This window comes from Colias croceus, chromosome 19, assembly GCF_905220415.1.
Source record: "Colias croceus chromosome 19, ilColCroc2.1".
NCBI classification, from domain to species: Eukaryota; Metazoa; Arthropoda; class Insecta; order Lepidoptera; family Pieridae; genus Colias; species Colias croceus.
This window is the reverse complement of record NC_059555.1, coordinates 4,226,230-4,243,339: the sequence shown is the minus strand read 5'-3', so window position 1 is coordinate 4,243,339 and position 17,110 is coordinate 4,226,230. Positions and strand designations below refer to the sequence as shown.

Here is a 17,110-nt window from a genome sequence, read left to right as displayed (position 1 = left end):
TGAATATTAAGTTAATGTCACCATAAATCGTAAGTCCTCATATACTTTTAGATATTTTATACGCATTCCCATGCAAATCACCCATAGATACTATTCATTTATTTAATTCGTGACAAAAATAGAGCGTTTATGTTGAGACTAAACCATGCAGAATGCCTTAAATTTTATCTAAGTTTTGTTAATATGTTGTTAGGACATGATGGTGAATTTAGATTTCTTAACATATATTCCAAAATGAAGCGCATCGCTGATCTCAGTATAGCACCGTTGTTGTGACTTGTGAGTGTTCTAAGCTCCAAAGCAGTTGACCATCGTCCGGCGATCACAAAGCACGCTCCCCACGCATGCACATCCTCCTTCGGCATGCGTTGCTGGCATGTGAGAAATTAGAGCCGCTTGTTAAAAAGAAAACATTGTCTATGACAGTTTGCGCGCGAACCGAGTTCGATTTTTGAATTGTATTGTGTTGTGATACATTTTTGTGATAAACTTTTCGTGCTTAGTACATACATACCAAATAAAATAAACGTTTTATTTTTGTTTATGTTTTAATTTGCGGATTTATGTTCTGAATTTTGGATATTGCATCACAAAATACTATGGTGAGTTTTATGTTATTATTTATTAGACTTTTTTTTCGCATTACGTATTTGATGTAAGAAATTTTAGAATTAAGGTACCTAATCTGTTAATTTATAAAACTGTAACCAGCCTTACATAATTTCCCTTTCTTACTGCAGGGAAATTATGTGCTGCAAAATTTAGCACGGATTTTTTAGGGCATCAGTATTGACAATAATAAAAATTGCTCAAGCAAAGAGATCATGGAGCTCAACGTATTTAATTAGAGAACACAGTAATAAATCGATATAAAAATTAACTTTACAATTAAGTACGTGGTCAACGCGTGAAAATATTTAATTTCTCGATTTTTACTCTGTTGATAATAAATTATAGCCTGTACTATCACGCTATGCGGTATATATTAGTGTCTACCTACTTACCTATTGTACCAGGAACGTTTCTTGCACGATACTATTTGATATTTTATTTTATTGATGAATGTAATAGGTATATTGATATAACTACCAATATGATCCAAAGCTCGAATTTATCAGAGCTTTCGAGATTTTACACCCTAGTTTTCTTAATAATTACAAGGAATATTAGTAAATATAGACAAAGAATTCTGTTATTTTCAATACAGATGAGACATGAGATTAATATGACAATTTGTGATATTTTTTATTGCTCTACATCTAAAAAAAATTCTCTTTAATTTCTCTTTAAATGATGATAATGATTTCAGTTTAAAGATTAGTAATTATGCTAAGTGGTAATTAATTAAAACTATTTTTTTTATATTTAAATGTTACATAAAAACCGACCTTATTAGTTTGGTATAAGGCTGATGATATACCAACTTTGGATAAGACATCGTCGCAGATCGGGAATTCTCTATGCATATAATATTTTACTCAAAAGTAGTGGGGATTTTTTTATGTAATAGACCTAATTGGTGGAATAGCGTACTAATTATGCAAAAAACGCTGCTCTTACCATATAGCGATTATTTACCATATTATATCTTATAGTCTCTAGCAGATCTGTTAATCTATACATATAATAAATCTGTAGAAGGGTCAATTCTGTACATTGAAAATATTGAAAAAATAAATAGCAGGGGGTGTTACTGGATCGATACCAAACCCAAATATGTGATTAAAAAAATTTTTGTCTGTCTGTCTGTCTGTCTGTCTGTCTGTCTGTATGTGAAGGCATCACGTGAAAACTAGCGGTTCGATTTCGATGAAACTTGGTATAATTATACCTTATTATCCTGGGCGTAAAATAGGATACTTTTTATCCTGGAAAAATACGTAGAAAAAAATTAATCTTAATTTTTCAGTTTTATCCATAGACGTTGTTCCGTAGAACCGCGAACACACGTTGCGTATTATTATAGGCCTAGCCGTGTCCAAATCCAATAGATATTTATAAGATTTTATTGTCAGAGGTACCTACTCAAAATGGAGAAATAAACCATCCACGCGAAGACCGACATCCGCGCGGACGGAGTCGCGGGCGGAAGCTAGTGAAAAATATAATAAGTACATACATATAACTTTCTTTAAGTTTTTTTCTATTGTTTATCATTGACACTTTTAGATATGACGAAGTTTCTAACCTTTTAATTTCTTTGTATTAACTATAGAGCTAAATTTTTACGAATATTCAAGTAAAGGAGGTACCTATAAGCAATAATCTCTTCGTCCAACTTGTACATTCGGGGCTTCTAACAATTAGAGAAAGAATCCAGAAAGGGTGACTCTCTCGTTCTTTAGTTTAGGCTTTTTATCATAAAGGAGCCTATAAAATTGTATCAACATTTTATAGTATGCTAATCGATTGATGAACACTTGTTGCTTTACAAACATTACAAACAACATTAAATTACATATTTTCTTCAGTAGCTTTTTAATATTGTTTAATTGCGTGCTTATCAAGAATTATTACCTATTAATCTTGTTAGTCGAAGGTGCGTTATAAATTTAAAATTAAAGTGAAATTTAATTTGAGCCTTGGCGTAAATGCCTTACTCGTTGAATCTTAATGTAAAATATGAAAGTGCTGCGTATTTACAAATTGAGGAAAATATTACAGTCATTCTTTTAATAGGTCTTTTTGAGATATCACAAGTATGTTAGCTTTTTAATAGTGATTGATTTATATAATGGCTAAAAACAATGGTTCCAAACGATATTCATTTTGTCGAATAAAATTCGTACGAAATGAGGAATGTTAAATTATCTATACTAATATTATAAAGAGGAAAGGTTTGTATGTATGTATGGTATTCACCTATAAACTACTGAACCGATTGTAATGAAATTTAGCACACATATAGAGGGTAACTTGGTTTTATCCCGGAAATCCCACGAGAACGGGAACTATGCGGGTTTTCCTTTGAAAACGAGCGCGAAGACGCTTGCGATAAAATATTAAACAATTTATCTAAAGACTGTATTTATTTTTGACATTTCATAAATTATAATATTTGTGCTACATAAGTACGTATATGAATAGAGCCAAACTTTGTTTATATTACTTTATGTATGTTTGTAGAAAGCAAGTTCTTTAGTCTATATTTTTGATTATACAAAGCTTTCTTTTCGCGTAGTGTACATCTCATATTTCTTTAAAATTTTATACATTTGGAGAGCTTAACTTCGACTGCACTGTATAGCTATATAATTCCAGGGGTAAAAATAATAAGGGTTAGTAATTATTATTTTTTGAACAATTTCGGAACTGATTATAAAATTTAATTATCGTCCATAAAGTAATTAAAAATATGGCTTTCATATGTTTTTTTTAAAGAATCGGTCGAATATTTTTATTTTAAATGCTCTTTATAGTATTAGTACTTAGATATATATATATAAAAGTTTTACAAGCAATTACAACAAAATTTGAATTATTCATGATTTCCTATTAAACATTGATTGATTTGCTTCTTCAAAGCATGGAAAGCAAACAATTACTTCGTGGGAATTTGCAACTTTGACAAACAAAAAGCTATAGATAAGTGCGTGTTTTTATGATAAGTATCAGGAAGACTGGTTTTTCATAAACATGGTATTAAAAAGTGCTTAATTTAAATTTGGTGTACGCTTGTCCAAGGTGAAGAATGATACGTAGAGAGAAATAAGTTATAGGGAGATATTACGAAGAAAAATAGATATTGATTGCCAATATAAATTGGAAGATTTAATAAATATATAATACTAGCGGTCCGCCCCGGCTGCGCCCGTGGTACATATTCACGTTTTCTCTACATAAGAACCACCAAAAAGAATTAACGAAATTTTTTTTTTTTTAGAAAAAAAAAAAGATCTTGCATGTGGTGTTAGCTTTTAAGTAGCTGTTGCATTTATATAAGTTATTTTGTGTTCTTGTTTCTGTATGTATGTGTTGATGTAAACAACTGTTGGCTGACCTTAATTAAATAAATAAATAAATAAATCGGTTAAGCCGTTCTCAAGTTATGCGCTTACCAACACATATTGGGATTCATTTTTATGTATAAGATTTGGTAAAAAGTTTGATTTTGAAGACCCTTACATGGTTGTTAGTAAAGTCTCTCTACATTCATACATGTTTTCAAAATACTTAAAGTATCACACATATTCACAAATGTTTTACATACGTATACGTATCGTACCCATTGTCTCGAAATATTCACGTGGATTAAACCTTTACCGGAAAATCGGTTAAACGCTACCAATTATCGTATATTAAGTGCTATATAACGCTTATAAAAAACTAATAGTCGAGTTAATCAAAGTTAAACCAATACCACAAAACAATTAATTATTTAAATCGACATTAAAGACTAAAATCAATTTCTCATTCTTAACATTTATTTATTTAAGGCATGTGAATTGAAATCCTGATAAGTTAATAAATCTTTCTAAAAGATCGGAAAAACCTTGGTTTAACTTTCAAACTGATCTTACGTAAGGTTTTATTCTGATTTTATTGATAAAGCATTTATAGTTAAACGGTGCTCCAACAGGTGATGTTTCGTATAAAGCCGATTTTATAGACATTTGCATACAAAATTGTTAATATAATACGAGAATGATACAGTGAATTCTAATAACTTTATTAGTCTTTTATTTTCATTCATGATTGATATGTTTGATTTGCAATAAAAATATGAAAATGTGTGTTTTGTTGTTTGTTTACAACGTTCGCGTTATGCTAATTTCTACTATGTATTTCTTCGTTCTATCTTATTATATCATCACTACATAGTATAAAACAAAGTCGCTTTCTCTGTCCCTATGGGCTATGTCCCTTTGTATGCTAAAATCTTTAAAACTACGCAACGGATTTTGATGCGGTTTTTTTATAGATAGAGTGATTCAAGAAGAAGGTTTTAGTATATAATATATTAGGTTTTAGACAAAGCGGGCGAAGCCGCGGGCGGTAAGCTAGTATCTAGTATAAAAAAGCGAAAGCTCTTATATTTTGACGATTGCTTTAACTATATTCATTGTTATATTAGGTCATAGTGTAAAAGAAAATTAAATTAAAATATCCATTCACATTTATTGACTATAAAAAGTATCGTTTAAAAATAAATCGGAAGAGCATTCACTCTAGATGAGATATAACACACTTTCTGAATGACTCGTGAATAACCAAAAGTCTTGGACATCTGAAAGCTTCGATGATTGTTTAATAATAAGTTTATAACAATTTCTAGACGTTGATTGTGGTGTGGTTGATTGTGGCAACCGTGGTTGTATATTATTATTATTTTGTTTTATTTTTCTTAATGAATTAAATAAATACAATCAAATTAAGTTTGAAATATAAGATCTTTTTCATCGCTCACTTAGCCTCCAACTCACTTTTTAGTATCAATATAGATTGAAATAAACTTGCTACAAAAAATCTCATAAATAATTTAATCTAATCATAATATACTAATTTCGTAAATTAATTTACTATATTTTAGGCCTGATATTCAAAAATCGAGAACATTTTTAGAAGTATAAAATTTTTCAGAATTGTCAAAAATAAAAAAATAAACTTGAGATTTTCTATATATTATCCAATTTGAATTCCCCCTTACTTCCCTAAATTATTTTAAAATACATCCGTTACGTCATTGCGTACGAAAGTGTAAGGAAAGGCCGTTTGCATTGGATTCATTAAAATTGCTAACTATATATGATTGTCGAAACAAAGGAGAATGCATTTTCAGCAAACAAAAGCAAATTTCACTTAATGTATTGTGTGTCACGTCTCTCGAGTTTTGGTCAAGGATTTATTCACGACTGTAGAGTGTAGAGTGTAGGTTTATGACTAAGCATAATAAAAGTTATGTTTTGTATCAGTGAAAGTAAGTGTTAAAGGTTACGGAGAACATTAAGGTAAACGCAGGTATTAACGACCCCTCTAAGGCAATTTCAAAATCAACCATATTTTTTAAGTATACTGGTTCTTCTAAAGATTTATAATTTCATTTTATATGCTAGTGTTATGTATAAAAAATGTATTTATTGAAGCAAATACATTCTAATAAAGGATTATCTTGTAAAAAATAATTTACAATGTGACTTAGTCGATTGTTGCTATTACCGACCCATAAAAACGGCTGTGAAGCTATTAACGATTTTTATGCAGCTATTCCCGATCGTATGTGAGAGGAAGCCTTTTTCCAGCAATGGAATGTATAGAAGCTAGTGATGATGATGATTACCGATCTTAATAAAATGAAATAAAAATGCAAATATATTCGTATTTTTTAATTTTAGTTATCTATACATATAATAAATCTGTAGAAGGGTCAATTCTGTACATTGAAAATATTGAAAAAATAAATAGCAGGAGGTGTTACTGGATCGATACCAAACCCAAATATGTGATTAAAAAAATTTTTGTCTGTCTGTCTGTCTGTCTGTCTGTCTGTCTGTCTGTATGTCTGTCTGTCTGTCTGTATGTGAAGGCATCACGTGAAAACTAGCGGTTCGATTTCGATGAAACTTGGTACCTACATACCTTATTATCCTGGGCGTAAAATAGGATACTTTTTATCCTGGAAAAATACGTAGAAAAAAATTAATCTTAATTTTTCAGTTTCATCCATAGACGTTGTTCCGTAGAACCGCGAACACACGTTGCGTATTATTATAGGCCTAGCCGTATTTGGGAATTGGGTCCAATAGATATTTATAAGATGTTATTGACAGAGGTACTCAAAATGGAGAAATAACCATCCACGCGAAGACCGACATCCGCGCGGACGGAGTCGCGGGCGGAAGCTAGTTTTTAATAAAACAAATGAGTACTTTTTAGTAATGAACTAAATAATTATAAACTTTTAAATTAATCAACATAATACTATTAATATATGTACATATTTTAAATTTAGGATTTCAAACTCTAGGATATTTCGTTATGCTATTTGATTGATTGCTTCGGCGAGTTGTGTTTTACTGAATACTTTTCGCCGCTTTCGTGGCTCCATATTTCTGGAAAAAATATACCTAATTATATGTTTTATGTTAATTTAACCTAAAAACCTAAAAATATAATTTTTTTAAATTTTTTAAATTTAACTTAAAAATATAATTTTTAATAGGCACCTATTATGTCATAAAAGTAATAAAAATATATTTGCACGCTCAATTACGAGCAGAATGTTTAAGGATCAATATTATCTGTATATACATACATCTTTATTCTACATTCTGCAAATAAAGCAATTTGAATTTGAATTTGTAGATGAGAAACTAAACAATCTATATTCGATCGGTAATAGCTTCCTATAGTTGCTATTGCCGACCCACATGGGTCGGTATTAAAGTATGTAAGTATAAACCTAAATTGTATTACCGACCCATAAAAAAATGGTTATTTTAATTCATTTGATCATCAGTCTATAAAATAGATTATAATTGATTAATGTCATACAAAATATGAACAAATGCATATTGTTTAAACAAAAAAAAAACAATGATTTACTTCTGTAACTATTCGATAGGGATCCTCGAAAATATCATAACTTTGTATAAATTGACAACGCTAAAAGACACAACACTAGACAAAAAAGTTTAGTCGCTAATAGATTTTTATGAAGACTCATAGCTTAGATTTCAACTGGTCCATAAAACCACTTGTGTTAGTGTGATATAATAACATAAAAGAAAATAAAACAAAAAGTTACGTTGCTGCCATTGCCGACTTACGGGTCGTTGATACCTGCCGCGGCTTAAACTGGTGAAGCTAACACCGTCCCATTTTAATTTTAAGTTTTATCGTTTCAAATTACTTTTTATTATTAAAATGTTGTAAGAAATGAAAAGTTGACACTTAAATGCATTGACATTTAGTAATATAAATTAAAGTATAGATGTCATTTGTTTGTAAATGTCTTAAAAAGATACTCACAGTACTTACCCGAAGGAACAACGGAACAGTACGACACGTCCTGCTTCCACGCTACCCCGCAGCAACTTACGCATTTTAACTCTTTTTTGCTCAGTTACTCACTCTAACGTTAAAGTATACGATGCTCAAGTAATACATTCGTGTATAACTTTGCCTACCTATAGCTAGAATAGTTCTGGAAACGTTTAAATTTCGAATTACTTTTATAGGTCGGTAATACCTTCAGATTTTCGATGGGTCGTTGATAGCTGCGTTTACCCTAATTGTCAATTCTTTCTAGAAATTTGTTATAAAATTACAATATATTAATGTTTTTGTGTACCTTGTTTAGAATAGGAAGATTGCATTTAGATAAATGAAGAATTATAAGCAAGATAAATTAATAAAGTCGAAGTAGTTTTTAAAAGATTTTTCGCAAACTTTCTAAAGTGCATATAGTTGTTTCTATTTTTATTATGTTCCTACTCGTGCATCATCAACTGAATAGGTACATACTTCTTTTAAAGTTCTTTTCCGTTGGGTTCGGATGGGTCATGTGGTCAGATTTTCGTTTTGACATTGTTCAGTACTCTATCTATTATAGATGTTATTTCTATAATTATTTTTTTGTTATTGGTAGATAAATTAATGGATTCTTCTTAGTACATCCCTACAAGTATGTGATACCTAATTATCCTTACTACCTTACCCACCCCAAAGACAATTACGAAAGGTTTTATGAGAAAGTAGTCCTAGCAAGTCATGGCATTCAATACTCGAAGTTCGAGCATAACTCCCTAGAGATCATCATCTAACATAGCCAGTGCTAATAAATCAAAATCAATATTCAATATACATTCTAGACGTAGCTATGCCGCTTTCTATGACGGGAAATGATTGCAGTACATATCTCCTGGAGTACAGATTGCGCGTAATGCGATTTTAATTCTAGGAAATTTGTTGAAAAATCAGCGCAATTACTACAACTGTTACGTGCGAAAGAACGACTTGCTAGTTTGAAAGGTCTAATGTACTCTGGATTAAATAATGTGAGATTGGATTTGGAGGGTTTTTAAGTTTTCAAACACTGAAATGTGTAGTTTGTTAATACAAAATATTCTTTTAAATACTATGAGAAAATGGTTCGAAAAAACATATTTCAAAGATATAATTGATAGACAATTCAAGAAGCTAAAAGTACAGTCACAGACTGTTATCATATTATTACATATTGTTATGTGTTGTGGGTGTTATATGTGCATTGTTGTAAGAAAACAACTACACCATAATTAAGAATCTTCATTATTAAATAAACCCGTTCATTAAAATTTGTGGAACAATATGTGCATAATGAATAATTAAACTACATTTAATTAGTTAAAAAATTCATAAGCTTGTTACTTTACTACGTAAATCAATGCAAATGACTCTAAAATGCCTAAACTGGCAAAATTAATAAGAAACTTCCTCTAACAAAAATTGTTCTAGATATGGAATACGGAAGAATTTTTATGGTATAACTACACAAATGTATAAAATAATGCTATAACGTATTGTGTTATATAAGAACAAACCATATTTTATGTAAAATTAACAGACACGCATAGAAAGAAACATATTACGGATCATGACTACTTGAATTTAACATGACTGTGTTATGAAAAATATTGTACCTATGTAATCTTATAACAATCTTAAATCAATAGCTTTGAATTCATAATTATCGGTGTAGTTCTTAGACGTTTTTTTGGCCACAAATTTTGGCAAACATCACTGATTTATAATTGACATCATCATCATTAATCAATCAATCAAACATCAAATTTAATAATTCGAGGTCTGAGATTGGGAACAAAATAATACTTATTATTTATCCATCTGTGCATAAAATGATTTTGGATATGAAAAAATACGAGCTAGATATCAATATTGGCAATTTTATTGTAAATGAATTATTTATACATATTTTTGGTGTAGAAAGTATTCCTTTAAACCTAGAATAAGACCATTAAGGATGGAATTATCATAATGAATAGAGATAATGTCTTGTCGATAAACTATAAAAAGGACGATAATAATATCTTTCACTGGCTATAAAAGCCAATACTTTCAAAATGACTTTTTAATGTAAAATTCTGAAGCCTTTTTATTTATATTCTAGAATATAGAGAATGAGATTTCGAATTTGGTAAGTGGTATTTACATAATGATTTTGCAAGTGTTGTTACATTTAGTCACATCATTAGCAGATGCTAACTACCTATTTCCGTAGACCGATGCCTGTCCGATTGTTACGCTTCAGGGTTTCCTGTTTAAATAGTGTTTAAGTACAGTCACTTTTAACACGATTTTATCACGTATTCAAAGTAATTTTAATTGTAAATCTTTAACAAAGTGAGTACCTATGTTTAATATTTTAAATATAAAATTTTACTGCTTAAAATTAAAGCTAATACGAGAAAAATTAAAATATTTGTATACGTATATGTAAATTTGTGTAAATTAAGTATTTATTAGTGTTATCATTGATCTTTTGAATAGATAACAATATCGTGGAATTCTTACTAATGTAGTCGAGTCCTTTGAAAAAAGGCTTTAAAACTTGATAAAGAAAACGTGTAGGTATTCGATTTTTATTATATTACAGCATAATAAAGTTTAATTTGGTGAGGATGGTCGTAAAAATAATTAACCTTTCTAAATCTAATTGCTCGATAAATGGTAAACGTCGAAATTTTATAACATCAAATCGATGTAATAATAATTAAAATTTGCCATAGTTTACACAATATATTACGTTAGCCATTATATAGTATTACTTTCACTAACATTTATAGACAATTTTTAATAATCGTGATTAATAGCAAAAGCTTTTACTTTAAAAGTGAAGAAAACGAATTTAAAATCCACCTCACAGGAGATTTGCATAACTAACTGGTTCCGACACGGATAAAAAGAAAATGTATATTGCCTATAACGATAATACTGTAATTTATTTAAATCAACATTAGTAGGCTTTAGAAATTCATAAGTAAACGTTATCAATTATCATTATATCAGCTCTTATATGAAGTCTTAAATATCATAGACATTTAGTATTATTTTTCGCATTTTTTATTGACTATATTACAGGAAATTATATCATAAAAATTACCCAGGCCCCCTTGTGTTTCAGGAGTGTTTAAAAGTACTTACAACCTATTTTCAGACCTAACTTATATATACTATAGAATTTGGTGAAACCCTTTCCGAGAAATATGGCAACTAACACTGCCACTAAATTTGTATTTAGAGATAAGTTAATTGGTTTATCTATACAATGAGTTTATTATACTGCGTAGTTTAGAGATTAATCTGGTTACGTCGATATTGTATATTCACGTAGTAGACGCTATCATAACATAATTATTTACGTTACATTCATCTTGTACACGACTTTTACATCGTAATGCCAATGTCTTTATATAATACATAAGTCATGTTCGACGGAGATGCAATCTATACATTGCACAAATTACATTTCTCAAGTATAATGCTCCTATACGAGGAACAAACGCAACTTAATCTGTGTTTACGGAAAATAGACTATTCGTATACAATATGTAAATTGTATATGCATTCCTTAGATGCATTCTAAGAAAAATAAAATAGTTTTGATTTTAGAAATCAGTTAATAATATTTAAGTCAATTAAATCTTTTGTTTGAGTGTTTTTGTTATGTTAGCGTGGAAAAGAAAATACTTATAAATTTCATCTCTAACATAGCACCTTGAATTATCTATAGGGATAAACAACAGACAATTTTATTCAAGTGAAACTTCTTTATCGGGGTTGGAAAAAATTTTGTGTACCATTTTTTCGTTACGCGTGAAATTTTTCCGTTACGCGCCATCTTTTTCTTATCCCTACCACGCGTGATCGTCATTTTTCAGATTTCTGTAAAGTTGCATAAAGTAAATTATTTTTTGATAAATAAGGTCATAAAGGAGTTTCACTTCTTACGTGTGTACACTAGAACACGCACACATTTTTTTCTCCTACTTCTGAATACGACGAGGAAAAGTTTCCCTCCAATTTACGCACATCAAAGTGCTTTTCAGTCATTTTACCATAACATGAGACGTTATCGCGAACTTAATGACAGGTCGTTGCGCGTATTAATGAGCAAGTGCAACATATAAACCTACATCCAGCACCAGCACTCAGAGCCTTCTCGATCCATTTATACTAACGGCACTTTATTCTTGTAACGTTATAATACATCTATAATTTTAAAATTGCTTAAGGTATTAAGAAATATGGTTCATTACGTTGAGTAAGTTTTTTCACTAAGTGTGCAATTTCATAATTTATAGACTCACGCCAGAAAGGAATTTGAGTAACTGATGAATTGTTACTCGTATTCAAAGGTCCTGTTTCCGATGATGGTGAAATATTAAATAGGAAGGCTGTTAATTATTTTTTATATTTGCGCTCTAATTGTTTTGCAATTTTTTGCTGTTATGATGTAGGCGGTAGCTATTTATGTAATACTATATGGATTCTATTTATCATATGCTTAGTTATTATACAAACGGTATTTTTAGACGGTAAAACTTCATTACATTCTCTTAGCATGTGCGGAGTGAAAATTTATTGCCTCTTATTTGAATATTGGAGCGAACTGCGAAGGAGACTGCATTTCACACCTACGGATTCATATACGTATTTTCGAATAACTTAAATTTGAAACACTTCCCATATATTATAATTATTTTTATAATATTATATTAATCTGTCGCTATGGGCATTTTATTAAAGTGTTTGTGTTTTAAGTTATGGCAACGGACGGAAACTGGGCAGGATAAGCCGATTTAAACTCTTTCAATACTAATTCTATAGGCTTTGGATTAGAAGTGTAGTAAATTCTTTTATATATGTATATTTTATTAGGTACAGTGTGCTATCTCATAGAAATTTTTTTTTAAGGTAATTTCATTTTTGCAATAAAGCCTCTATTTCCCCGTACGAAATTTATGATAGAAGTGACTAGTGTGAATTCAGCAATAAACCCAAAATGTGTGTTAAAATTCAGTATTTTCTTAGCATCCAAGTGTCCATCATCAAGACGAATGAGCGTCAGTGAAAGCGGGTGAACAACGTCACGAGATGACGAGAAAACTCGTAAATATTAACATGTTTATATATGCCTTTATGCTCAGCTGGTTTTGTTTTAAGACAATCGTTGCGATCTGTGGTATTATAGCTAATTGACGTATCGTTTTCTATGAGTAGTAGCGTATTGAATGTTTCTTTGAGACGATATTAACGAAACAATTAAATGTAGTTGATATCTTATCTCTGTTCTAGTCGTTTATTTTACGTTAAAGTTGTTAATAATAAAGAGTTAATCAGATTGTTCTATATGATTGCTCTACATCACATTTCAATAATATTCTGAATTAATTTTAGGAACATTTTCTCTTTTTCTTATTCAGTAAGAAATAAATAATAATTTAAGGATCAATGATTAGTATTACTTTCTTACAAAATAAATTTAGCAAAAAATGCAAAAAGTGTATCGCGTTAGGAGTGCAAACGCATAATAATGTCAAGGCATTAAACCGGTTCGCGTGTTATAATTAATCGAATAAGAAAACATCTCAAACCAGAATTATCAAGATGTGTAAACGGTAAACGAGAAAATTTTAATAGCAATAAGACGACAGTGAAACTTTATAATAAATTCACGGTGCTTACAGTAAGTGGGGTAAAGTAACTGTATGAGATGTAGCAGGGCAGTACGGTTCTGACACCGTTATGATATGTTCGATACGATCTTTTGATTGAATGTATCGTCCAATTTGTACAATTTATCGACTCGCACATTGTAGTGAGGCAGCCTAATGCGAGATTAATTAAAAACTATCTCTCCATGTATAAATTATGTAGAAGCTACACAGTAAACTAACTAATGTGTATTCATAGAGCTTATTGTCTTATCAAGATATTGTTCTATAACAATAGGCATTTATTTTATGTCTATATATATATTATAAACATTATAATTTATTTATATTATATTCAGCATATATTCGGTATTTATCCTTTTCCTACGAAGCGTTTGACATAGCGAGACTAAATCAAACAATGTTCTACCGTTTTAATAATATAGTGGACAAGGTATTTATGAGCCGTTATTTATTTTCTCTCTATATCTGTTTTACTTGCCTTTACGCAATTTAAGAGAACGGAAAGTTATTTTATTTATTAATATCAAAATAAATTTGCATAATAATAACTATTATATACTTAGTGTTAAAAAATGAATTGGCTTAATATAATATGCTGGTTATGGCAATAATAAACTTTTTAGTGAGTTTGAAACACTTTTAATAAAAAAAAAAGATTTGAAATAGCCCACCTTCAAGCCATCATCAATTCGAATGAGCCATTAATATTTTTAACTATGATTGATATGATGCTTGCATATTATTCGACGTTAATGGTGTTGTTAATAGCTTGATAATAATTTAATCTATCAATCATTTGCTCCTTAAATTTGATAGTTCTTATATCGTATTTCGTAGTCGAATATATAGGTACATTTTAGCTGAAGCATGAAGCATTATCTTTCTGAATCAAACCTAGGATTTGCAGTACGCTTCTAAATAGTTCATACTCATAAACTAACAATTAAAATTATCCATTATCCAATTAAATTAATTACAAGCAAATAAATAATACATTAACCATATAGGACTAATAACAAACCTGAACAAAGACACACATAGATATAACAGTTACGTGTTCTTACGTAAATTAAAAGTGCGGTTAATTCAAATAATTGTTACGACCTGTTTGACGCACACTATTTATTAGGGATTCAATGTTTCGCAATATCAAAATAATGGTTGTAACGGAACATTCTTGTTAAAGAGTTTAACACGAATTTTGGAGATTTACTAGGTCAAAATAGTAGAGTAATTAGAGGTAGACTCTGTTCATTGTTATTACCTGAATAGTGTGTTTTTTATCTGTTTGTTTGTTTGCATTGTTCATATTATTTGACAATAGATAACAACTGTGAATGAATTATTAAAAATCCTAAAAGAGTACATTAACTTGACAAGAAACTATATACGCACATTCCTTCTTATGAAGATTTTCAAAGGACGCGTTCACATTGGAAAATAATATGTAGGTAGTTTGTATATATTTTAATTTATATACATTTATATATGCATATATTAGAATTTTAATTTGTGGAGTCATAAGAAATTAACACTGTAGTATCTGGGACAATTAATTAACGTGATATATAAATATAGCTCTGTTTCCATTTCTTAATTTAAAGTAAGGAAATCTTGAGATACATTTAACACCTTTTTATATCTCGCTGTTTAGTGTACAGCTTCTTAACTAGATAGATATTTTAAAATAAACGTCATCATCATCCATCATTAGAATTTCTAACTTGCTCTATCAAAAAATATTTCATATATACTTCTATGTAAGTTTGTCAATGTGACTGCGCCCTAAACAACTAATAAGTAACATAGCCGCTATTACTATCTTGTGTCTGAACTTTACTAATTACTTCTGCTATTAATTATTCAAGCTACTGACAAGAAATGATCATGGAGTTTCTCGACAAAGCAATGGTTGATTACCTTAAATGATTCTATGGTCTTCAATAAATCTACACTAATATTATAAAGAGAAAAACTTTGTTTGTTTGATTGTAATGAATAGGCTCATAAACTACTGGTCCGATTTTAAAAATTCTTTCACCATTCGAAATCTATATTATCCACGAGTAATATAGGATAGGTTTTATCCCGTATTCCACGGGAACGGGAACCATGCGAGTTTTTCTTTGAAACCGCGGGCGGAGCCGCCGGCGGAAAGCTAGTAATAGATATATTTGTACCAAACAAAATATATATAATGTGATTATGAACCTGCGCTATTACCTACTACCTACTCAGTTCTCCCTTGATTAAGGATTTTTTTTATTCTCAACAATAAATAATTATATGTATTCTTATCATCTTATCAATCAATTTAGATTCTACGGTAAAAGCTAACTCATTCGTCTAATATTATAAATACCTTTTTTGTTACCTGTTAGAAAATAATCTACGTTTCACGTATGTATATTACCTAAACTGTAAACATCAACAGGTTATTTATTACGAGTTTTGTTCCTGTACTTCATTTTCAATTCTAAGAACACTAAGGAATCGTTGCGGTTCTTAACAAATGGAAACAGGATTTACAGCGAAGAAAATAAATGGTGAAACCTCAGAGAAACGCATTTTACGATTTACGTTTCCACTTATGTATATGAAATGCAAAGCTTCCATAGCTATAAAATATTTATAGATTCAGCTACAGGTCTTGCAATGCATCATTAAATTTGCCCATGATTTTGTACATTCTAGTTAAAATGTATGTTAATTAGAAAAGTAATGAAAACTAACCCCTAATTTACAAACATTTCGTATGATGAACGAGCGGTAGAGCTGATAAAATTACTAGCATTACCACGACGCTATTCTTTGTTTAAAACATATAAGGTGACAGCAAGGTTATTAAAATAAAAGTTAAATTACCTTTAGAAAACTTTGGTTAGGTACCTACTTAAGTTAAAGTTAAATCGATTATTAATATAACTTTATTCGTTATTGCAGTTGAATCCTTATAATATTATCATTTATAATGCTCATACATAAAAATCTGTTGATTTTATTACATGACATTGTTAGTTTTATGAAATTTAACATTATTGCATTGTCAAATTTCTTGCATCCATTATAATATATTTATAGATCTGAGGTAAAAATTCATCAGATCTGTGATTGATTCCAAGGTAATTCCAATTTATACTTCTATACTAATATTATAAAGAGGAAAGGTTTGTAATTATGTATGTATGTATGGTTTTCACACATAAACTACTGAACCGGTTTCAAAAATTCTAGGAACATAGGCTAGGTTTTATCCCGGAAATCCCACGGGAACGGGAACTATGCGGGTTTTTCTTTGAAAACGCGGGAGAGGCTGCAGGCGGAAAGCTAGTACAATATAAAGTGTAAGAAGACTACGAAATATAGCAATGATAATAATGTATTAACGGTAAAGCTGTGTGTGCGGAAGCATTTACGTAATTAGAATTTAA

At 29.9% G+C, this 17,110-nt stretch overlaps 1 protein-coding gene across 1 annotated transcript in view; it reads left to right on the top strand.

Moving 5' to 3' along the window:
- The first annotated feature begins 331 nt into the window (after window positions 1–331).
- The window catches only part of LOC123700064, a 38,962-nt gene continuing 22,183 nt past the window's right edge, over window positions 332–17,110 (top strand). Inside the window, exon 1 of the mRNA XM_045647176.1 lies at window positions 332–602. The gene's annotated coding sequence lies outside the window, so the exon portion shown is untranslated. The remainder of the gene's footprint in view (window positions 603–17,110) is intronic.